The sequence below is a fragment of the Canis aureus genome, chromosome 23 (genome assembly GCF_053574225.1).
Source record: "Canis aureus isolate CA01 chromosome 23, VMU_Caureus_v.1.0, whole genome shotgun sequence".
In the NCBI taxonomy this organism is placed as follows: Eukaryota; Metazoa; Chordata; class Mammalia; order Carnivora; family Canidae; genus Canis; species Canis aureus.
The window spans coordinates 13565776-13591685 of record NC_135633.1 but is presented as its reverse complement, the minus strand read 5'-3'; the positions used below and the strand labels follow the sequence as shown (position 1 = coordinate 13591685).

Here is a 25910-nt window from a genome sequence, read left to right as displayed (position 1 = left end):
TTTACCTAACACTTTTCATAGCATTTATTTTTCCTTTTTAACTTTAGTTTGAAATAATAATAGATTAACAGGAAATTGCCAGCACAGTATATTCTTCCCCCAGTTTCCCCCAGTGGCACCATCTTATACAACAATGTAATATCAAGTCCAGGAAATTGACCTTGATACACTCAATAAACTTTATTCAGATTCAGATTTCACAGTTTTATATGCACTTGTGTATGTGCGCATGTGTGTGTGCGTGCATAGCTGTGTGTGAGCATTGATTGCTGGGTAATGCCTTAAGTATGTTCAGTTTTTTTAAGATATTGCCATACTATACATTACAACCAGCCATATGTGATAGAGCGATTTCCCTGCCAGCATTTGGTTTTGTTACTATAGTTTATTTTAGCCATTCTTATAGATGTATAGTGAAATCTCATCATGGTTTTAATTTGCATTTCCCTAATGGCTAATGATGTTGAATATATTTTTACTTGCCACTGTATGTCGTCTTTCCAGAAATGTCTTTATATTTCTTTTGCCCATTTTCCAAGTGGATTGTTTTCTTACTGTTGATTTTTTGAGAGTTCTTTATGGTCCTTTACAGATGTTTGATTTGTACTACCTTCTGCAACTCGTTTTGGTTTGTAACTACTTTCTCCCAGTCTGTGTCATGTCTTTTCATCCTCTTAACAGGGTCTTTTTAAGAGGTTTGCTCTTTTATTCCGTTTAAAGATTTATTTATTTATTTATTTATTTGAGAGAGTGAGATTGTGGTGTGGGGGGGAGTGTGAGGAGGTGCAGACAAAGAGGGAGAAAGAAACTCCAAGCAGACTCTGCATTGAGCACAAAGTCTGAGGTGAGTCCTGATCTCATGATCCTGAGAAACCAAGATTCATTCGATTGTTTAACCTACTCTGCCACCCAAGTGCCCTAACAGGTTTGCTCTTAATAGGGCAGAGCAAACATTTTTAAGTTTGGTGAAGTCCAATTTATCACATTTTCTCTAACTGAGTATGCTTTGAGTATCTAAGAAATCTTCATCTCGCCTTAGGTTCTGCAGATTTTCTCCTTTGTTTTTATCTAAAGTTTTAGAGTTTGACATATTACATTTAAATCTATGATCCATTTTTGAGTTAATTTTTGTATAAGGTGTGAAGTTTACATTAAAGTTCATTTTTTTGACTATTTCCTCTATTGAATGTTTTGCGCATTTGTCAAAAATCAGTTGGCTCTACTTGTGGGGATCTATTTCTGTATACTATTCCATTAACCAGCATATCTATCCCTTCACCAATATCATGGTGTTTTGCTTAGTATAGTCTTATCACACTCGATGCATTTTTTAAAAAAGATTTTATTTATTTATGATATACATAGAAAGAGAGAGAGAGGCAGAGTCATAGGCAGAGGGAGAGGCAGGCTCCATGCCGGGAGCCCGACACGGGACTCGATCCCGGGACTACAGGATTGCACCCTGGGCCAAAGGCAGGCGCCAAACCGCTGAGCCACCCAGGGATCCTCACTCGATGCATTTTTAAAAAAAACATTTCTTTGAATAAAAACTATCTTTTTCTTTGAGGGCTTATAACATGCCAGGCATTGCTTTAAGAGTTTCATAAGCATAAACTTATTTAATCCTTACAGAATCCTACAAAATAATCATATTTAGACCTATTTTATAGTAGAGAGAACTGAGTGCAGAGTAGTTAAGTAACTTTCTTAAGAGACAGATTTGGAACTCAGGTCCACACACGAGCCACTATGTTTCACTACCTCTCTGAAGTGAACAGATTTTTATCTCTTCACAGAATTGTGTTTACTGGAGTCTGCACTGGCATTTTGTCATTAACCTATGTCAAGAAGCATCATAAGAAATAGCTCAATGAAAATTATTGTTGCATTTATTGGAGGCAAGTTGATGAGGATGTGGTTCACTATGTCACATGATAACCCCTTTAGGCGGACAGATAGGAAAAGTGTGTCTCAGATCTCAGTACCAGGAATAGATGTATTGCTCCTGAGTAAGTAGTTTGTTTTTTATCTCTTGGACATGGTGAAACTGTATAAATGATTACATTTCCCACTTTGTGCTGTCTGCTAAAAAGCCCAGAACCAAATTTTCAGCCTATCTTTAGCAATGATGTGTACTAGATCTAATATTACTTCTGACTTCATCTGTTTTTTTCTACTCTAATTTTCTGTTTGTATTTCCTCACTCTTTTTCCTTAGTCTTTTTAAAAATCAAAATATACAAGCATGTAGTATAAAAAGATCAAATACAAAGCTTTTAATAACAGCAGCAAAACAAAATGGCAGTCCCTTTGCTCACTCCTCCTCACCTATGCTCTACAGAGCCAACTATACTCATACCTTTTAGCTATTTCTTGTAGTGCTTATTCTGTTTTTCCCCCTTGACTTTTCAGTTTAAATATTATCTCCTGAGTTCCTATTACAGAGAGTAGGATTTTGTTTTCTTATACCACTATCTATAATACACACCCTTCACCTACAACCATCCTCCCATTATGATTATATCACAATTTTGGTTAAACTCATTTTCAGTGTTTGCATTATTATGCCTATGGAAATACTGTTCATAGGTGAGCTGTTCACTTTGTACCTTATACAATAATTTTGTTTTCCCTTAGATTACTAGTTGTCTTTTTTAAGCTTCAGTTACATACAGCAATTACTAATTTCCACCCAAGCCCTCTAACAGAATTATATATCTTTCACTTCATCAATTTTATGGTTTTTTTTGTTTCCTCCTCCCAAATATATCTTCTGGAACTTTCCATCATCCAGCATAGGTCTGACCCTATTGCTCTCTAGGTCAGCTGTCCAACTGTCATCCCAAGATTTCCCTTTTACATCACTTTAGGAATTTCTTCTCTTTTGTTGGATTCCTTGTTTGCAAGATCTCATATTTACCTTTTGGTTTTATGTACTTGGTTTGGTGGAGCTCATCCTGCAATAGCTTCCTGAGAAAAAATTCATGAAAGGTAAATTTTTTTGAGAACTTGCATGTCTGAAAATGCCTCTGTTTTAGCAGTACTCTTGAATGAGAGTCTGGGTATAGGATTACAGGTTGAAAATTATTTTCACTCGAAATTTTAAAGGCATTGCTTCCTTGCTGTTTAGCTTTCTACCTTGTTGTTGAACCACTAACATCTTCCATGGTTTTTTTTTTTTTCCTCCTCTCTGGAAGGTTTGAGATCTTCCCTTTCTTCCTAATGTTCTGAAATTTCATGTTGATACATTTTGGAACAGGGTCTCTTTTCATCCACTGTGTGGAATGAATTCAACACAATGGGCTCTTTCAACCTGAAAACACATTTCCTTCAGTTTTGAGAAATTATTACATATATTCTTTTTTTTTTTTTTAACGTATAGTCTTATTTTCGTCATCCCCTTCCCTTCATTTTCTCTGCTTATTCTTTCTAGAACTCTTGATTCAGTTGTTGGTTCACTTGAACTAATGTAATATTCTTCATATCTTTCCTATACTTTTTTCTTGGGAGATTTTCTTAACTTTGTCTTCTAACTCTTGTACTGAATTTTTAAATTTCTACCATTGTTATTATTTAAAGTTCTATCCTATTCTCTGACTGTCCTTTCCCTCCAGTCCTGGTTTTGTTTTGCTTTGTTTTTATTTATTTATTTTTTAAAAAAAGATTTTATTTATTTATTCATGAGAGACACAAAGTGAGAGAGAGAGGCAGAGACACAGGCAGAGGGAGAAGCAGGCTCCAAGTAGGGAGCCAGACGTGGGACTCGATCAGGGGTCCCCAAGATCATGCCCTGGGCCAAAGACTGTGCTAAACCACTGAGCCACCTGGGCTGCCCGCCCTGCTTTGTTTTTAAATGACATCTTATCCTTGCTCTGTGGATGCAGTATTTTCTCTCACTTCTCTAAGGGCATTAATTATAGTGTTTGAGGTTTCCTTTTATTTCCTCTATTGTTGTCTCCCTCTGATACTCTTTTTGTTTTTATTTCACATTAATGACTTCTCATGAATGCCTGTCTGTTCATATTAAAGAGCAAAACTTCCTCCTGTGAATGGGCAGATCATGTTCGCTGTTGAGCTTTCATAGTAGTTTCCCATTCCTTTTTTGTGGGGAGGGACCTCCAAATATCATCATGTGAAGATCTTTTCTCTTAGGCTAGGCTGTCAGTCAGAAAATTTTTTTTGCATGGGAATTTGTTAACCTAGTTTCTAGCTTTCTGGGAGCTTATCAGGGGAAAGGGGCTGGAGAGTGGGGTGAGGGGAATTCATCATTCTTTCTAGAGATTTTCATTTAACCACCCCCACCCCAGTCTTCCACTGTGCCTGGTGTGCCAGCCTAGAGCCTTTGACCCAGGCTCTCAAAAGAATAAACTGCCTGGCCTCTTCTAGGATGGTGGAAAGGTAGTCACTTGGCTGTGCTGTTGGGAAGAACTAGATACTTAACTGGTCATTGTAAAGACGTTTAGGTAATCTTTTCTTTCTACCCCACATTCCCATCTTCAGGGGCACCTGATGCTTCCAATTTCAGAGTATTCCAGGGTTCTTTGGTTCAATTTATCTTACTTCTTTCAGCCTTCTTTAATTTGTCCCAGTGTGAGGGAGCCTGAGTCCTGATTTAGGAGCAAAATAAAAGTTGGAAGTTAAAGTCAGAGAAATGATGCCTATGGTCAAGCACAAAAGATGAGCAAGAAACAAGAAGTGTTTTGAAACTGGAGGAGTAATCATATTTAAAAAGTCGCAGTGGAGGGCGCTTGGGTGGCTCAGTGGTTGAGAGTCTGCCTTTGGCTCAGGGCATGATCCTGAGGTCCAGGGATTGATCCAGTCCCGTATCAGGCTTCCTGTGGGGAGCCTCCTTCTCCTGCCCAAGTCTCTGCCTCTCAGTGTCTCTCATGAATAAATAAACAAAAACTTTATTAAAAAGTCACAGTCTTTGTCTACCTCCTCTACATATTTCTCCGGTTGAAAAGACTGTACTTTGAGATAATGTGCTAAAGAGGAGCAGTAGTTCCCTCAGCTGACCCCAAACTCTGCCCTGAGGGAGAGGCAAGGCTATATATGGGAGAATGAATTCTGAGGTCAGAAATCTGGAGGTTGTAGAAAGATTAAGTGTGTCCAGGCTTGAGAACTAAGGTCAACAACAATGTGAGGATGGAGAAGGTCCAATTTTATGTGGCTCTTGATTTAGAAGTGCCCAAGAGCTCTTGATGTCTTAAAGGAGCCACTGCAGAGGGGGCTGGGTTGTGGTTTCCAGCCTCCTGGTCCCGTTGCCCTTTGAAGACTGGCTAGTTGATAGAAATCTACTGGTCAGGGATATTTCACTTTACTACGCTAAATATAGTGGGCCTTTACAAAACTTGGAGGCCTTCCTACACAAAGAGAATGCTGTTAATATGCTCTCCATCCAAGGGCACGCGCCCTGGGTTGTTGTTCCAGTGGGATGTGCTGCAAGACTCAGCCAGACCAGCAATCTGCTGCCAACTTTGGCCCCTAGGGAATTTGCAAGAAGGAATGATTGTGTCCCTAATATCACATTTAATAACCTTAAGTAAGGGTAGGTATAGTCCAGCTTCACTTAAGAGATGACTCAGAGTTGATACACAAGAAATTTATGGAAGGAAGGAAGGAAAGTTAGAAGGAAGGAAAGAGCTTAGTTCTCTTTTTTTTTTCTTTTCTTTTTTTTTTTAGTTCTCATTTATAGCTTTGTCATTCAAAAATTTTAAAGTATAATAATGTAATGATAATAATAATAAAATTTAAAAGTGTAATGCAGAGATTTACTATAAAAGGGTGTTGAAATCCCAGAGGGCAGAGGAACTTGAAGAAGCAGTGGAGTAAGGAAATGACTTAACTCTCTGATCATGAAAGAAAGTCAATGGGGGCAAATGAAAGAAACAGAAACAAGATGGTGATTGGTAACCAAAGGAATTTAAGCTCCCCTCCTCCTGGTGACACTTCCCACAACTCCCTCAGCATCTGGAACTTATTTGACTGTGGGTGGAGGGAGACAAGTGGAGGGAGACAGCTAGTGGTACTAGTAGCTTTCTGGAAAGATGGGATAGAAAAGCTCAGAGCCTGGCACAACCAAAGAGCTGAAGAAGGAAAGAAATGACCATGAGACAGAAGCTGAACCAGAAGGCTTCCTGGATGTTTCTAGTATTTGACACCTGCAACAGAGTCCAAGAAAACAAAGTCTCTAAAAGGAGAAGAAATAGAGTCAGTGTTGTTGGTAAGCTCAATGGCTTTCCAAATGTAGATCATCCAGGGATTCTTAATGTCTCTATATATGATAGCCACACAAAGCCTGTGTGTTAGATGGTATTTTTCTATTTTTTTTTAAACTGATATAAATGTTGCATACTGAGTCCCCCGGAAACTCTGAGTTGGAGATTTGCATGCAGGAAGTCTACTAGTGAGCACCCAGGGATTCAACATCAGTAGAGGAGTGAAGGAAATAGGACTGGGTGAAGGAGGGATTGAATGGCAGTGTAGTCACCATGAAGGCCTCTCAGCCAGTCCTATAGGGAACTCTGTCCTGCCTTGGAGTGAAGTGGGCTGAGCATTTATATCTGGGTATGAATCAGTCAGGAGATGTGGGCAAAGTGACTCTCTGGGTGAGGACAATATCAGAAGAGACACTCATCTGAGAGCCATCAGCAGCCAGTATTCCTAGTAGCTGAGGGAATGATTGCCTTGATCCAGAAAGGAGGATCTAAGTGGTACACCATAGCATCCATTACAGCAAACCTTTTGCACTGGATTCACTCAGTTTGTATAATAAGGTCTGAGAACTCCTGGGGTACCCCAGGTGGTCTCTTTTGCTGGGGAAACTTACAAGAAGAAGGTTAGTAGGGTAAACTACAGTTACCAGTACCCCCATACTGCTCCTGGCCTGAAGGTTGCAACTGATATTTAACTCCCTACTCTATAACCCATTTTTGTTTCCTTCACTCTCAGCTCCATTTACCATCACAATTGGCAAAGTGTTTCTTAGTCAATCATCAGGACCTCTAAACCCACAGAGTTTAGAGGTACTGGGACAAGAAGCATATATACCACAAGTGGGTCACTGTGAGGGATGATAAGCAGGGCTCAAAGCCACTCCTACTTCCTCCCCTTCGATTCCAGAACCATGTATTATGCCTACTGAGAACATAGGCTCATATGATAATTATTGATTTGCATCAACATCTCGGAAGATGTCACTCCATTCTTGAAAGGTTTCACCTTCAGAGTGGTAGCTCAGTTGCACCTTCAAAAGGCCATTTCGTCACTGTCAGGCTGACAGCTTCTGTGTAGCATGGTGTGAAAAGTAGGAAGAGTGGATCCCATGGTCATGGGCCACTGTTGCAGCTACTCTGTTGTGAAATGAAATGGGTTCCTCGATCCAATAAAAATATTACATAGGATTCCATGTTGGTGGATCAAACACTCTGCATGCCCTCAGATGGTGCCACAGGCTGAGGACTGAGGGCAGGAAAGGCAAACCTATGCCCCAAATACATATCCATTTCCGCCAAAATGAGTCACTGCCCCTTCCGGTGTAGTCAGCTTGTCATCAAATGGCTGGTTGTTCTCCCAGAAAAATGGTGCTGTATTGGGCCTCAGGCTTGGTATCTCTTGGTGGCAAGTTGGACAGAGGGAGAGGTAAACAGTGATGCAGTTCCAACAAAGGTTCCCATAGGGAGCTCTGGGCCCAGATGACCCATCAGAGGTGTGCTTCTTTGAGACAAGGGAGTCTGGTCTTTATTATGCTTCCCCCTCCCCCATCATTGGCCAGACAATAGAAGTGGCTGCCCTCAAGGAGGGGGCACAACATTGGATAAGGCAGCTATCTTCAGTTGAGGGAGGGCAATTCTTGAAGAGATGCTCTTCTGAGAGTTGTCAGCCAACTCCCCTGCAGCGAGGGGTTGGGGGGCAGTGGGGATGAGTTCCTCACTCTTGAATGGGAGGTCTAGGGAGGCAGGCTACCACAGAATCCACTACAATGACTAAATGATGAGTTTCTGCTTTAGATTTCAGATATTCCGAGGAGTTCTGGAATGGGAATGGGTTGGAGTTAGGATAGAGAATTGTGAGCTATATCTATCACCTGTCAAATTTCATAGTTGATTATCTGGAAAAATTCATCAAAAACGGCATATTTTATGACTTTATGTTGATCCAGCAAAAAAATTTCTAAACAGATCAACAAAAAGTACAAAGAATGCTTTTATCATAAAATATTCACCATTTATGAGATTCTTCCTGCTTCTTAAAAAAATCTTTATTGTGGGGCACCTGGGTGGCTCAGTGGTTGAGTGTCTGCCTTCGGCTCAGGGCATGATCCTGGGGTCCTGGGATCGAGTCCCATGTCGGGCTCCCTGCGTGGAGCCTGCTTCTCCCTCTGCCTGTGTCTCTGCCTCTCTCTCTCTCTGTGTGTGTCTCTCATGAATAAATAAATAAAATCTGTTAAAAAAATCTTTATTGTATAGACATAATGTTTACATAGTCTTAAGTTGTTTTCATAGCCTTTTAATTTCTGTTTTTTCTTTTCCATTAATTCAGTTTTTTCTAAAATTCTGTTTTTTTGTTTTCCATTGTTCATAGATTTATTATTTTTATTAGCAATTCAATATTCTTCCATATTAGTATATCAATGTTTTCATAATGACTTATTCCCTCTATTTGGAACATTTGACTTATATCCAGTTTTTCACAATAATAAATAGTGCATATTTAAAAAATAGTTTTTAACGGGCACCTGGGTGGCTCAGTTGGTTAAATTAAATGTCTGCCTTCTGCTCAGGTCATGATTCCAGGGCCCTGGGATGGAGCCCTGCATCCCATATAGGCTCCCTCCTCAGCAAGGAGTCTGCTTCTCCCTCTGACCCTCTGTCCTCCCCCCTGTTCCTACTCTCACTAGCTCTCTCTCTCTCATGAATAAATTTTTAAAAACGTAAAAAAAAAAAAAAAAAAAAAAAAAGTTAAAAAAAAATATTTTTTTTTACCCCAAAGTGGGAGTAACAGATATATTCCCATGTTGCTCTTTAGGAAGATTTTCTTAATTTGCAGTGCTATAAGCAGTGTTCGAATGCCTGTTTCCTCATTATTATGCTAACTGTGGATTTTTCTCACTTGTACTTTTCATAGTAGGATGAATTGTCACCTCATCATTGTTTTAAATTCAGTTTCCTTTTTTTAAAAATTAATTTATTTTTTTATTTATGATAGTCACAGAGAGAGAGAGAGAGAGAGAGAGGCAGAGACATAGACAGAGGGAGAAGCAGGCTCCATGCACCGGGAGCCTGACGTGGGATTTGATCCCGGGTCTCCAGGATCACGCCCTGGGCCAAAGGCAGGCGCCAAACCGCTGCACCACCCAGGGATCCCTTGACATTTCTTTTCAGTGGTTTCTCATTTCATTGCTCTTTCTCTTGAATTCACTTTTTAGTTAATAGTTGGCTTTGTTTTTTATAGCATAAAAACCACACTGGCAGTAATGATTTCTTTAAGTGCCTCAATATTCCAACATTGATACCTTGTTTTTCTTTTACGAAAGGAATATTATTGGATTGTCTTCTATGTTTTATGATAAATTTTTGAAATTTTTATCTTCAAATGAAAATCTATTTCAGTTTATTTAACTCCTCCAAATCTGTTATGGCAAAGAGTATACATGGGATCATATATGTATAGTCTTTTAAATGATATCTAGTTTCTCCTCTGTGGCTTAAAAGGTATTCATTTGGGGATCCCTGGGTGACTCAGTGGTTTAGCACCACCTTTGGCCTAGGGTGTGATCCTGGAGATCCAATCGAGTCTTGAGTCTCGCATTGGGCTCCCTGCATGGAGCCTGCTTCTCCCTCTGCCTGTATCTCTGCCTCTCTCTCTCTTTCTCTCTCTGTATCTCTCATGAATAAATAATTTTTTTAAAAAAGTATTCATTTATTTATTGTTTGTTTCAACACATTTTTTATACATTATTGTGTAGATTTGAATTTATTTCTGCAGTTTCTAATTCTTCTTTTTTTAAAAAGGATTTATTTATTTATTATTTGAGCAAGGGGGATAGTGAAGGGTAGGAGAGAGATTCCCAAGTGGACTCCTTGCTGATCATGCAGACCAACATGGGCTGATCCCACAACCCCGGGACCCCAAGATCACAACCTGAACTGAAACCAAGAGTTGGACACTTAACTGACTGTACTACCCACAATTGGTCTACTTTAAAAAAAAATCTAATACTATAAGATTCTTACCTCTAAAATATGTGCATATGACTATAGGTATAGGTATATGCATATGGAGACATTAGCAAGTCTGGAGGGTTAACCTTGGATGGTTGGATTACCATTTCATTGTATTCTTGTCATTTATCTATAAATGTAATATATGTTACATTAAAATCAACCTCATTGCTTAAAACTAGAGAAACTCTTTGAACAAAGTGAAGAACACAAAAATATCAATCATGAAATAGAAGGCACTTATTAGGAAAATATGAAGAAGGGGTGGATAGGGAGTATGTCACACTGGGGGCAAACTTAGAAATGGCAATTCTTCTTAAGTCCTTTTATGTGACTCTGCTTGACACCATCCAGCCTTCTGTGTACGTACATCTCTGCATAGCTGCCCCTGACATTTCTGAGATGTCTACTTCTCTTGTCCTGTTCTATCTCAGTCCTATTCCTGGAACCTACTACCTGTGATTGCAGCTATGTCTGCCTTTGGTGTTTGACCCAGTTGGTTACCACAGTGACTTAACAGTCACTGATTTCTTTCTAGATCTCTGATACCAGATTTTGCTCTTTCCGTGTTTGGGCTACAGCTCAAATCTCTTTGTAGTCCTGCCTCAATTATCAACCCTCCTCACCTCCATACTACCCACCCACTTTCAGCTCTACCAGCTTCTGGTCTGTCCTATTCTCAGCTGCATCAGAATGTTTGGGGTGACAGACCATCTGCTCAAAATAGCCATGCCCTGGACATGGTTTTTTAGACCAGAAATGGATTCTGCCCACAAGAGAAACAGCTTGTGATCTGTGCACTCTGGTTCAAAAAAAAAAAAAAAAAAAAAAATCACAAAACACACAAAGCTCATCCCTGGAGCTGGCCATGTAGCAATCAGGGTCCAATCGGGAAAACAAAAACTGCTATGGACATGTTAAACAGAAGGATTTAATTCAGGCAATTTGTTGGAAAGCTGGAAAAGCGTAAAAAAGAGGAAGCTAGGGCAGCCTGGGTGGCTCAGCGGTTTAGCGCCGCCTTCAGCCCAGGACGTGATCTTGGAGACCCAAGATAGAGTCCCACGTCGGGTTCCCTGCATGGAGCCTGCTTCTCCCTCTGCCTGTGTCTCTGCATCGCTCTCTCTGTCCCTCTCATGAATAAATAAAGTCTTAAAAAAAAAAAAAAAAGAGGAAGCTAGGAAAACCAGAGATTTATATTTCAGCAAACAGCTACCAACTCTAAGACTGGGAGAACATAAGTGAAGAGGTGACATGAACATTCTCCAGGGAACTGCAAAGGTAGGTAGGAGGTGGTGTCATTCAGCCAGTGCTCAGAGCTGGGAGATTGTGGATACACTAGTAAGGGTTCTTGAGATATGGAGAGAGATATACTATATGTTGGCAAATTGAATTTAAAATTTTAAAAATGTAAAAAAAAAAAAGATACGGAGAGAGTTGTCTTGGTTCATAGTTTTCGTGCAATGAGTCGTACTATTTTGTTTCCATCCTCAGTGAGGTGAAATTACTTATTATAGTCTTAAAATAGGCCTCCTTTTACTTGAGCTACCTTGTCTCAGAAACAAATCCTCCCAAGACACCCATCATGGTCATCAGACCAGGCCTCTTCCCCCATGTTTTCCTTCACCATGCAGACTCAGAACAGATCCTGCATTTGGAAGTTGAACTGCCCAATAGTTGTGATCATTGCTGTTCTATGACATTACAACGTTTTTAAATCCAGAAAAGGGAAATTCTGCAACATTATCTTTTTCCCTCCCAGAACACTAACATTTTTGTATGCTTCTTTTTGGTTGCATTTTACAATTGTTTTGTATTTTTTAAAAAAAATTTTTTTAAGATTTTATATATTTATTCATGAGAGACACACAGAGAGAGGTAGAGACACAGGCAGAGGGAGAAGCAGGCTTCCTTCCAGGAGCCTGATGCAGGACTCCATCCCAGATCCCGGGATCATGCCCTGAGCCAAAGGCAGACAGAAATTCAACCGCTGAGCCACTCAAGCATCCCAATTGTTTTGTATTTTATATTTATGAAACTCTTAATGCTCCATTAATTAGCATTGCATTAAATGTGTGAACAGGAAGTGTTACCTTACCATTTGTTTGGTCTTTCCAATTTTGAGCAAGGTTAACTCTCCATCTAGTCCGATTTTCTTTTACTGTGTCATTAAGGTTTTGGGATTTTCTTTATAATTTTTGTTAGGTATACATTAAAATATTTAGTGGGGACTTGGGGTCTTGGTTATGAATGGACTGTTTTTTACACTTTCATTTCTGGATATTGATTATAACGACTAAATATTTTAAAATCTATTTATGTTCCCTGCTGACCACTTGAGGCAATGGAGAATTGTCCAGTGTGAGAAGGGGTGCAGAGCAGAGATGGATTTGTGTCACCTGTTTGCTTTCACGTGTTTGTGTCTCTGTGGACAATGTTTGAGTAGCACGTGGCTCTTGTGAGCCATTGGGAGGTGTACCTTTCCCATTTTCCCCCATGAATGAGCCAAGTTAAATGACCTGTTTTAGGACCAAATCCATGTCTTTATACTCTCTGAAGGCACAGGCTGTACAGACCTTTGCTTTCAACAGCTCTCATTTCTAATAATTCGAGCTACCTGGACTAGTTTGGGAAATATTCATTTCTATAATATGAAAGACTGAAATGACTAATTATTTGGAGATTGGTTACGGGTTTTTTAGGCAACAGATTAAAGGTTAGTCTAAATAATGTCTTAAAAATATGTTCTTTGAAAATTGCACGTGTAATAAGAGTTCACTATACAAAAATGAGAAAATGCCCATAAGCTAAAAAAAAAGAAAAGAAAAAGAATGCTCATAATTCTACTACCTGGAGATGACTACTGTTATTTTGGTATCTTTTCTTCTAAATGTTTTCTATATCTGATGTACAGGATTATATAAATAAATATACACACTCATGGGACTTTCTCTGTAATCATGTGAACCAATTCCTATAATAAATCTCCTCTTACAAATCTATGTCTATCTACATCAACATCTATATCTATAATCCTATTAGTTCTGTTTCTCTGAAGAGCCCTAACTAATATACCCAGTTTCCTCTACAGGTAACATCATACAAAACTGTAGTACAGTACTAGATCTAGGATTTTTTTTTTTTTTTGAGAGGGAATGGGGCACAGGTAGGGATAGAGGGAGAGGGAGAGAATCTTAAGCAGGCTCCACACTCAGCATGGAGCCCAGTGTGAGGCTCCATCTCACGACCTTGAGATCATAACCTAAGCTGAAACCAAGAGTCAGACACTTAACCAACTGAGCCACTCAGATGCCCTATAACCAGGATATTGATATTGATACAGAACATTCCATCACCACAAGAATCCTCATGTTGCCCTTTTATAAGGCAACTCTGTTCCATTCTCCTCTCCTCCACTGGGGCTGTTATCTCTGGCATCTATTAATTTGTTCTTCATTTATTTCTATAATTTTCTTGTTTCAAGAATGCTCATAAGTAGAATCACACAGTATGTACTTTCTTGGCTTTTTTTCCACTTTGCATAATACTTTTTTTAACTTAGAAAAGTTAATGATTATTCACTCAGTAGAATTTCACTCAGCATGCCAAATTTAGCATATATCAATAATGTGTTCTTTTTTTATTGTTGAGTATTACATGGAATGGACATACCCAATTTGTTTAACCATTCGTCCCCTGAAGTACATCTGGGTTGTTTCCAGTTTTTGGCTATTATAAATAAAGCTACTATAAACATTCATGGATAGATTTTTATGTGAACAGAAGTCTCCATTTATCTGGAATAAACACCCGAGAGTGCAATTGCTGGGTTGTATGGTGGTTGGCTGTTTAGTGCTTTATAAAACTACCAAACTGTTTTCCAGAATGGCTGTACCATTTTACAGTGCTACCTACAATGTATGAATGATCTGATTTCTCGGCATCCTCACCAGCACTTGGTGTTAGCTTTTTATTTTAGCCATCCTGATAGTTATGATTTTCCTTAATAGGTATAGTGCTAAGGTGCCTGGGTGGCACAGTCAGCTAAGCATCTAATTCTTAATTTTGGCTTAGGTCATGATCTCAGAGTCCTGGGATAGAGCCCTGTATTGGGCTCCCTGCTCAGCGTGGAGTCTGTTTAAGATTCTCTTTCCCTCTCCCTCTGCACCTCCTACTCGTGCTCTCTCTCTCAAATACATAAATAAATCTTAAAAAAAATTATTATAGTGCTATTCAAATGATCTATTTCATATTGGGTGTGTTGTGTTAGTTTGTGTTTTTCAATGAATTACTTCATTTCATCTAAGTTGTCAAATTTATGTGTATAGAGTTGCCATAGTATTTTTTAAAAAGTCATTGATTTCTCTTGCCATTTGCAATGACATGGATGGAGCTAAAGATTATTAAGCATAAGTCAGAGAAAGATAAAAACCATATGATTTCACTCATCTATGGAATTTAAGAAACAAAACAAATGAGCAAAGAAAAAAAAAAGAGAAAGAGAGAAAGAGGCAAACCAAGAAACAGACTCTTAACTATAGACAGCAAACTGATGGTCACCAGAGAGAAGGTGGGTAGGGGGGATGTGTGAAATAGGTGATGGGGATTATTAAGAAGGGCACTTGTGATGAGCACTGGATGATGTATGGACATGTTGAATCACTATATTATACACTTGAAACTAATATTACACTGTATGTTAACTAACTGTAATTCGGATAAAAACTTTTTACAAAAATAAAAATAAATAAAAATCATTGATTTCTGCTATTTGTTAGTTCCTTTCTTTTGATTTGAGTTTATTTTTCTCTCCTTCTAGCTTCTTTTTTTTTTTTTAAGATTTTATTTATTTATTAGAGATACAGAGAGAGAGAGAGAGAGAGAGGTAGAGACACAGGCAGAGGGAGATGCAGGCCCCGTGTGGGGAGCCTGAATAGGACTCGATCCCGGGTCTCCAGGATCACGCCCCCGGCTGAAGGCGATGCTACACCGCTGAGCCACCCAGGCTGCCCTCCTTCTAGCCTCTTAAATGGGAGCTCAGGTTATTAATCTGAGACTTCCTCTTTTCTCATATGTGCACTTAGTGTTAATTAATTTCCCTGAAAGAGATATTTTCTATTGTGTAGGGAAACCTTAATGTACCCACCGTGTGCATAGCTCCCTACCGAGGAATTCAATTCAATTCAGCAAATATTTATGGAGTGCTTGGGCCAGGTACTGTTCTAAATCCTCAGTATACATCAGAGAACAAAACAGACAAAGATCTCTATCTTTGTGGAACTTACGTTCTAGCCAGGGGAGACACACAATAAATAATAAGCGTCATTTAGATAGTATGTTAGAAAGTAATAAGTACAGGAACAAAAAGTCCTGCAGGATAAGAGGGAATGGACATGTGGGGAACTAGAGCATTTAATGCTATAGTACTAACAGTACAGCATTTGATATACTATGTGTGTAGTATTGAATATGTTGGTCAGGCCTTGTGGAGAAGGTGAGATTTGAGTAAACATCTAAAGGAAAAAAAAAAAGATCTAAAGGAGTCAGTGAAGCCAGTGTCTGGTAGAGGTGTGCTTCAGACAGGTGGGGCAGCTAGAGCAAAGGCCCTGTGGTGGGAGCATGCCTGGACTATCTGAGGAAAAGCAAGGCAGCCAGCGTGACTAGAGCAGGGTGAGCAAGGGGGGAAGTGGTAAAGATGAAGTCAGAGTATAAAGGGGGCCAGGTCTTTGGGTCTTGCTCGACGTGAAAAGGGAGGCCACTGCAGTATATGAAGCAAAGGAATGACACGTCTTGGTTTAGGTGTTCAATGAATCACTCTGGCTGCTATGTGAGGCATAGACCACATGTAGAAACAGGTCACCTCATAGCAGGGTACTCTAGTAATGCAAGCGAGAGACGGTGTGGCTTGGAGCAGAGTGGTAGCAGTGGGAATAGTGAGAAGTGACTACATTCTAAATACATTTTGAGGGGCACCTGGGTGACACCGTTGGTTAAGCGTCCAACTCGTAATTTCAGCCCAAGTCATGATCTTAGGGTGGTGAGATTGAGCCCCATGTCGGGCTCCATGCTCAGTGCAGAGTCTGCTTGAGACTCTCCCTCCCTCTGCCCCCTCCCCCTAAAATAAATAAATCTTTAAAAATACATACATACATTTTGAGAGAGTTAATAGGAATTCTTTTTTTTTTTTTTAATAGGAGTTCTTCACAGACTGGACTTGGGGTGTTTGAAAAAGACAGACATGTGGATAACCAGCTTGATATAAATCCTTAAAGGTAGGTGACCGCGTTCCATACCACACGCACCCTTCCTACTCCTACAACCTTGCTCACAGCTTGTTGGACGATGGTAGGTGCTTACCCGCAAGCAGCTGATCAGTGGGCTGGACATTAGCCTACAGAGTTTCCTGGCACGAAAGTTTTGCCCAAGCAAATGGCAATTAACTGTGCCAATGATTTTCTCTTTCAGGAATCAGAACTGGAGAAACAAGAAGAGACACTCCATGAAAGCAGAAGCTGACAGACACACAGAGAGGCAGTAGTCAGACTTCATGAGTAAGCACAAGCCGTGAATAAACACCAGCCGTGAGCAAACAAAAACCACGAGGCAGCAAAAAGATACACAAAGTAATGATGGAAGTGATAGAAGATGACTAAGACAGCATCACATTCTCAGGAGGAAGGGTCCCTGGCCAGACCTGGAGCCAGAGGTACAGTCACCTCCTCTGTTACTGGAGATGGGGGATGGTGCTAGACAGAGACGACAGGTGTGCCCCGGTGAGCCACGTCAGGCTGGAGTCGGCTCTGTAGTAGCCAGAAGGGCACCTGAGCCAAAATTATGAGAGTGCAAGGAAGCCAGAGAAAGCAGAGGAAAGCTGTCTCCTGAGAGAAGCAGAAGGCAGAGAGAGAGGCAGGGATGGCAGGTGATGCAGCCACGTGAGACATGGCACAGCATCTTCCCTTCCTGTTTCAGGCTCATCCCACAGCCAGGACACCTGTGCTGATCCCTGCACTTTAGAGCCCCTGGAGAGCACCTTCTGTGTCACTTCCAACTACCTCCTCTTCTACTTGAGCTGGTGGGAGTGGTTTTTGGTCTATGCTCCAGGGGTGGTACATTTAGCTGGATATTTCTGGATAGCTACGTATCTCTCAGGATTGAGCATGGCAGACAAGGGACAAAAGGTGAAATGCAAATGTTTGGGATAAAGAAGTAGCTGGAATCAGGTGAAGCATTTTACACACCTTGTCTCATTTGATCTGCAGGGTTAGGGAGGTAGCAATACTGAGGGTAAGTACCATCCACCTTCACTGTTCACTGAATCTGTATTTGCCAATTTGCCTACTCCCTAAAATTTAGTTGTGACCCCAAAACAACACCACCTGTATTTTCTTTTTTTTTTTCAAAGATTTTATTTACTTATTCATGAGAGAAACAGAGAGAGAGAGAGAGAGGCAGAGACACAGGCAGAGGGAGAAGCAGGCTCCCTGTGGGGAGCCCAACATGGGACTCCATCCTGGGACTCTAGGATCAGGCCCTGGGCCAAAGGCGGCGCTAAACCACTGAGCCACCTGGGCTGCGCACCACCTGTACTTTCACAGTGTTCACAGACACGCGCAGAGTGGTGAAAAAAATTGAATAGTCTCAGGCACTGTTCCTAACCCAGTAGAAGCCTGTTTCAGCTCCCATACCGTAAACAGGTTTCCCTTTTGCAGTCTATTTAGCATCACGTTGTCCACATTGTGTGCTGTTTGTTGGTGATTTCAGCACTTCATATGGTCCCTGGTTACAATGTTGAAGTGCTGTCTGTGTTCCTAAGCACAAGAAGGCCATGACGTGCCTTATAGAGAAAAATATGTGTTAGACGAGCTTTGTTTAGGCAGGAGTTAGAGTGCTGTTGGCTGTGAAGTCAGTGTTAATGAACCAGTAATATATATTAAGTTGTCTTTAAACAGAAACAAACATAAAATAAAGTTATACATTAATTGGTTGATGAAAATATCATGACTGGAGGCCCACAGGAATCTAACCCTGTATTTCCTCTGGGAGTAACAGTTCAGTATTTGCTAATTCGGTGCCTGCCCAGACTTTATAGAGCTACCGTAAAAAACAAGAATCCACTGTAGCATGTGCAGGACCAGTGGAACAGTGTGGATGCCCAGCTCTGCTTCTGGACGCCTCATGCTCATTCCATTCCACCATTCCATGCTTCAGAAGAGAAAGAGCATTGTGCAGCTTCCAGTGCTCCTTCCACTGCACAATGTTGCTTTCTCTAGAACGGAGAAATTGGGAAATGAACAGATATGAAACAACCATGGAAAATACAGTAGAATCTACATTAGGGCTGGGATACAGTCATATGTAAGACATTGTCATCACTCATCCCTTGAATATGTGTGGCGGGCATTTCTCATCTACCACAACCTCTTTTCCTGCTTGAGCCCTGATGGGGTTCCACAGCCCTTCTCAAGCCAGGATTCCAGGCAACCACTACCAACTGATGAGAGTTGGCATCTAAGATGAAACCTTTATCTTCCTTGCATGATAACCGGCGTCCTTAAAGATCAAGCATGCACTTGGAGGATCTGAGTTGCCAGGCTTAAGGAACTTTTAGATTTTAAGCAAATATGTCAGTCTGTTTCAAAGCTTAGACCCCATGGTAGCTCTGAGCATCTGATTAACTCTCTGGAAAGGCTTTTTGGATTCCTTTTTTTTTTTTTTTTAGATTTATTTATTTATTTGTTTGTTTATTTATTTATTTGTTTATTTATTTATTTATGAGAGGCAGAGACACAGGCATTGGGAGAAGCAGGCCCCATGCAGGGAACCTGATATGGGACTCGATCCTGGGTCCCCAGGATCAGGCCCTGGGCTAAAGGCAGCGCTAAACTGCTGAGCCACTCCAGCTGTCTGAGCATCTGCTTTTGACTGAGGTTGTGCTCCCAGGTGCCTGGGTTTGAGTCCCACATCAGGCTCCCCGCAGAGAGCCTGCTTCGCCCTCTGCCTATGTCTCTGCCTCTGTGTGTGTGTGTGTGTGTGTGTGTGTGTGTGTGTGTGTCTCATGAATAAATAAATAAAACCTTAAGTCTTTTTTTTTTAACCTTAAGCCTTTAAAAAGAAGAAGAAGAAGAAGAAGAAGACGACGACGACGACTTTGCTCCTGATAGATTCAGCTGGATGGGAACCATCTTGTTCATCTCTGAATCACCTTGCCTAGAGCACTGTCTGGCACAGAGCTGGTGCTCAGTGATGTTTGTTGAATGAAGGCCTGGGCACCTAGACCGATCCCTATCTTTCCCAGGGGGAAAGAGTCCTGATGTAGACCGGCAAGAATGGAATCCTTAAAGGCACAAAGCAGAGCAAGCATGGCAGGAGAAGGAGCTTTGCAGGAAGCAGGGGAGGCAGTCAAGAAACTGTAAATGAGGGATCCCTGGGTGGCGCAGTGGTTTGGCGCCTGCCTTTGGCCGAGGGCGCGATCCTGGAGACCCGGGATCAAATCCCACATCGGGCTCCCGGTGCATGGAGCCTGCCTCTCTCTCTGCCTGTGTCTCTGCCTCTCTCTCTCTCTCTCTCACTCTCTGTGACTATCATAAATAAATAAAAAATTAAAAAAAAAAGAAACCGTAAATGAAAGCGAACTGGAGCTGCATTCTGTTGAATCTCTCTGCCTCTTTTCTTCATTTCTCTTCATGTTCTCTCCTATGGCTTATCTCATTACTTCTGGCAAGATGGATCTGGGCATCCCAAGCAGGACTGGGGTGGAGGCATATACGGAAGAGGAGGCCTGAGCTATGGTTTGAACTGGGAGCTAGTTTTGTCTCTGAACTAAGGAACCCCAGCCTTCAGCTTCTAGAACTGCTGGGCATCAGTGCTGCCCATTCTCACACAGGTCTCAGGACACTTACCACACCATCAACCTAGCCCAGTCCCTCTCCTCTTCTGCCCTATTTCCTTTCCCCTTCTCCCCTCCATCAGTCATGGCAAATGGGGTTTGAGAGGGGATAGGGAAGAGGGGATGGGAAGCCAGGCCAGGAAGAGATGGATATATTTGACTGGGAGCCTAAGAAGGGAAGGAAGGACACTTAGTGCACCAATAAATATAGGATAGGAGTTAAGGCTGAAGAAATGTTGTTAGATTTCTGAACCATGTTTGCTATTTTAGTATCAGAAATGATTGTCAGTTAAAATCTCTGCCCTGGTATTGGGAAAGCTACAGAAAGCTGGAGCTTCCCAATATGCAGCTAATTCTGGAGAAGTAGTGTGGTACTTGAGGCCATGGGAAGTAGTGTGGTACTTGAGGCCATGGGAAAAAGTGCATGCACTTTGGAGTAAGATTGAGCTGGGTTACCACTTGCTAGCTCTCTAGTTTGGGGCAGTTTCCTTAATCACTCTGGATTTTACTTCTTTTTTTCTGTAAGATGAAGATAATAGTATGCACACACACAAAAAACCAATAGTATGCACTTTATAGGATCATAATGACTAAAGGAAATGAGGTTTATCAAGTTTTGTGAAATGTGCTTAGGAAACTCAAATGATACCAATTGTTATCATTAGTAATATGATCATCTTGTGCTCTTTACTTACACAAAGTGAGGTATTTTCTTTTCTTCTCAGCTCTGGGATGGAAGCAAAATAGACTGAGTTTCTGAGAATTCTTAAGAGGAAGACAGGCACTCAGACAGCCTGTCTGAGAAGCAATTCTGATAGTTTAAGGGTCAGGAAGCCTGTAGAATTCCACAGCAGTGACTATAATGGGGGCTCTGGAGACCGTTAGTTCTCAAGATGAGAGGGTGATTAACTAGGAAAAGCGTAAAAGTTTTACTTTGGGAAAGTTTGCCCACATTGCATGCTGCCCTCTCTCTACAGGTCTGGATTGTAAGGAGTGGCCAAATCCAATTTAACCAACAAACAAGCCAGTAAGCCAGAGAGCTGGCTATTAAGCTACTGTAAGCCCTGGCACATTTGGCTTTACCTCCCCAGTTTCTGTAACATTTCCCATAGTTTCCCGTGGCTGGGCTCACTGATGCAAAATCCCCCCAGGCCCCCAGTTTTTGCCTGTCATCTGTGGAATTAGTTCTTTATGCTGAATTAGTTCTCTATGCTGCTGTTACAAATGATTACAACCTTGGTGGCTTAAACAACACAGATTTATGATCTTATCATTCTAGATATCAAAAGAGCAAAATTGGCCTCATTGGGCTAAAATCAAGTTGTCAGTAGGGCTATGTTCCTTTCTAGAGGCCCTGGAGGGGATAATCTGTTTCCTTACTTTTCCAGTGTCTAGAGGCCACCTGCGTTTCTTGGCTCATGGCCCCTTGCATCGTCAAAAGTCAGCAACGGCAGAGTGAGTCCTCACACCGAGTCATTCCAACCTCTACTTCTGTCATCATATTTCCTTTTGAATTTCTGCTTCCCTCTTCCATATGAGGCAGCCCGGGTGGCTCAGCGGTTTAGCGCCGCTTTCAGCCCAGGGCCTGATCCTGGAGACCCAGGATTGAGTCCCACGTCGGACTCCCTGCATGGAGCCTGCTTCTCCCTCTGCCTGTGTCTCTGCCTCTCTCTCTCTCTCTCTCTCTGTGTCTCATGAATAAATAAATAAAATCTTAAATAAAGGACACTTATGATTAGATAGGGCCCACCTGAATAATCCTGGATAATCTCCGTATTTTAAAGTCAGCTGATTTGGGGTGCCTGGGTGGCTCACTTGGTTGGGCATCTGCCTTCAGCAAACGTCACAATCCTGAGATCCTTGGATCGAGCCCTGCATCAGGCTCCTTGCTTGGGGAGGAGTCTGCTTCTCCCTCTTCCTCTGCCACTACCCCCCCCCCCCGCCGCTGTGCTCTCTCTCTCTCAAACAAATAAATAAAATCTTAAAAAGAAAATAAAGTCAGGTGATTTGCAACCTTAATTCTATTTGCAACCCTTGCCATAGTTCCATGATTTCCCTGGCCCTGTAATGTAACCTATTCATAGGTTCCAGCGATAGATATGTGTATATTTGGGGGCTCTTGTTCCACCTTCAACAACCCTTATCCATTATGCCCTGCTCTGTGATTCTAAACCCGGATTTAGAATTTAGTAAAGTCCCTCAGATACCAGGCTCGAGCCATCTTCCTTGTGATGGTGTCCATGAATCTCGTGCTGGAGGAGTTGATCTCTGGTCTCCCCAGCTCCCTTCACCTCATTTGACCTTTATATAAAATGACCCGAGGTGAGGTGCCATACACTGAGCATGCAAGTACTCTGGTTGCTCTGCTCAAACTGGTGGGTAGGAGAAATTTTTTTTTATTTCTTCACATTCAGATTCTTTGTTGTGATAGCTAGCTAATAGATCAAGTTTTTCTTTGATGAATATTTTCAAACATAAGAAGCTTATCCGTCCATTCTACGTCCCAGCCTTATCTGATAGTACTTTCATTAACTCGAAACTAACCGATTAACTCAGGAAAACTAACCGATTAACTCAATTAATGCCTGAGGACAGTTTACACAAACTACAATAATCATTAGCTGCCAGTTCCTAAACCTACTCAGAGGTGCCTGTACTGTTTTAGATATGTACAGAAAGACACACTCATACCTTCTTAGATACATGCGTGAAGAAACACTCATGTACATGCACAGTGATCATTGTAGTGGGGAGAAGATCTTAAACAATCTATTAAGATGTGCTAGATGTCCACAGGATGACATATGCAAGTGTTGCATGACTATATTGTACCCCTAAAACTAATATAGCTCTGGGTGTTAACTAACTGGAATTAAAATAAAAATTTAAGTAAAGAAAGATGTGCTGTATATCATCTTATCTTAAGGGGAAGGAAACATTTATTGAGAACCTGCTTTGATGTTGAAAACTTTATATTTGGGACGCCTAGGTGGGTCAGCAGTTGAACATCTGCCTTTGGCTCAAGGTGTGATCCTGGGGTCCTGGGATGGGGTCCCACATTGGGCTCCCTTGAGGACCCTGCTTCTCCCTCTGCCTATGTCTCTGCCTCTCTCTGTGTGTCTCTCATGAATAAATAAATTTTAAAAGACTTTATATCTTAAACTTACTTTAATTCTCATTATAATGCAGGAAAACAGCTTTTATGATCTCCCTTTTACAAGTGGGATAATTGCAGCCCCAAAAATCACACAGCTAGTAAGATTTGAACATTTCACACCTGGACTGTTTCTAAAACGTTTCTCAACTTTTTTCTTTTCCCTCACTTGACCAGCCTTAAAGCTGGGGAATGAACCAGAATAGAGTTGTTCAAAGTGAGGTTACTGAAGCGAACCCTAGAGTTTTATGGGGGTACTCAGAGGCTCCTCACATGGGAATGAAGGTGCTTGGTAAGAGGCAAGCTGAGTGGGCTGGGCTTTGGGCTCTTCCCACCCTCCATCAGGCCAGTTCTGCTATTATTAGTTCTACATATTGGGATGCAATATAATATTTCAATAGAAAGGAAGATGGGATGGAGTTCTGCTAAAATAGCCTCTTGAAGGCCATTAAACTGGAATCTGACCACCACGTCCCTGTGATTCTGGAAGTCTAGAAGTTCTGTTCTAATTGTCCCCAGTTAATTAACCAGTTTTTCCAATGCCAGTGCCTTGGTTATCCTCTGAATGTGATTAGGGGCTTTGCTCTCTAGAATGAAAGAGAATCATCTCAGCTAGTAAGTGACGCAAGAATTATTAAGGTAGAGTAGCAGCAAGATCCTCAGGCACTTGGCTGCCCCTCAGACCGAATGTAAGCTGAGAGCTGAGGGGAAGTCAGATTCGTGTTAAAGACAGTGCTGATCCGGCACTAGAGAGTGGAAGATTCTACAGAAAAGGAACCCCTCACAGTGATGGTAAATGCGGTATGAGGAGGTACACAGATATTTTGAAAATTGTCCCTTTTAGGGACTATATGTGGTTAGGATATCGATATGGTCCCTTCTGAGACGCTGCCTTGTTGTACCACTGGTTGGCTTATCGTGAGTCAATATGAGATTCTCAAAACAAATTCAGTCCCATCAGAGTATCACTTATTTAAATCTGTAAAGGAGATAAGAACTTTGAAAATTTTAAGTCAGCATCTCATAAGCTACAATGTCTGGGTGAGTCACTATCTGAAAGAAGACAAGAGATCATATGTGGAATTTAAGAAACAAAACAAATGAACAAAGGGGGAAAAAGAGAGAGAAAGAGAAGCAAACCAAGAAGCAGACTCTTAACTATAGAGAATTGATGGTTACCAGAGGGGAGGTGGGCAGGGGAATGGAGACCTGCCATAAGGACGGCACTTGCTGTGGTGAGCACTGGGTGATGTATGGAAGTGTTGAAGCACTGTATTGTACACCTGAAACTAGTATTACACTGTATGTTAACGAACTGAAATTTAAGTAAAATATTTTTTAAAAAGAAGACAAAAGATAGAATGAAAGCTACATTTTCTCTTCTTTCAGGGGACACTCTTACCCCTGCTTCTCTGAGTTACTCCTTGGTATTCCCTCAATGAAGAGTACTAAAAATAACTGACATTTATTGTTGGAGCTCTTAAATCTTTACGAGCACTTGAGTCTTTAACAGAGCCTCAAATTGTCCTCCTCAAAACACCTCACCCCACTTCCATAGTAATAGGATTCCCAAGTTTTAGCTGTGCCCAAAGCTGCCTGGAATTTCCCAGCTTCCCTTGCAGCTAGATGTGACCATGAGACTCAGTTCTTGTCAATGAGATACAAGTTGAAGTGTTGTATGGCAGCTTCCGGCCATTGTCCTCAAAAGGTAAATGGTACATGCTCTTTGACTCTTCTTCACCCCATCCTCCATCCTGCTTCCTGGAACACAGATGTGATGGTTGCCATGATAGTTACCATCTTGGACCATGACAGTGAGGGCCACAATGAAGGAATGAAGAACAGGGAGATGACCTGGGTCCCTGAAGATATTGTGGAGAAGTTCTGTATTTTCTAACTCAGAACTTTGATGTAAAAGAAAAATAAAATATTGTTTAAATCACATTTATTGTATTTCTGATTCTCACAGCCAATACAGATGCAAACTGATACACTCTATATACTAGGAACCATATTATTGTGGTTTGAGAAAACTGGCTGAGTCAGATTAAATCATTTGTGAAGATCATCCAACTAGTAGATGAAGGAATTAGGGTCTGAATCACAGTTTTTGCCAAAGCCCAAATGCTTTCCTCCTACTCAGTGTTCACTCTCAGATCATGAGGGCAATAGTGCTTAAACTTCTCTGGTTGGATGCCTGGGTGGGTCAGTCAGTTAAGCATCTGCCTTTGGCTCAGGTCATGATCCTGGGGTCCCAAGAGAGCCTGCTTCTCCCTCTCCCTTTGCCTGTCACTCCCCTTGCTTATGTCTCTCTGTCAAATAAATCAAATCTTAAAAAAATAATAATTTTTAAATTAAACTTCTCTGGTTGGCAAGAACCTTTCAGCAAAGCCCTCTGACAGTATCTGATCATGAGACTACAGTCTTCAACTTGCCTCTCCATCATCTCTTCCAAAAAGTGAAATTGACAGGTCACAAGGGTCATGGTAAGATTCAATTGCACACCACCTTGAGAGTTCTGGGATGTCACAGCAGCCCCCAAAAGCCTGATTTGCATCAAGACTATTAGGCCTTCTAGGAGAAATGATATAGAGGATCATGGGAACTAATGATTGGGACCCTAGAGAGATGGTTGACACCCTTGAACAGAG

General features: G+C 41.2%; 1 long non-coding RNA gene across 1 annotated transcript in view; it reads left to right on the top strand.

The window, feature by feature from the left end:
* Nucleotides 1–23380, top strand: part of LOC144294622 (uncharacterized) — a 52353-nt gene extending 28973 nt beyond the window's left edge. Inside the window, exons 3-5 of the long non-coding RNA XR_013361986.1 lie at nt 16414–16491; nt 16685–16925; nt 19321–23380. This is a non-coding gene — a long non-coding RNA (uncharacterized LOC144294622). The remainder of the gene's footprint in view (nt 1–16413; nt 16492–16684; nt 16926–19320) is intronic.
* The last annotated feature ends 2530 nt before the right edge of the window (nt 23381–25910 follow it).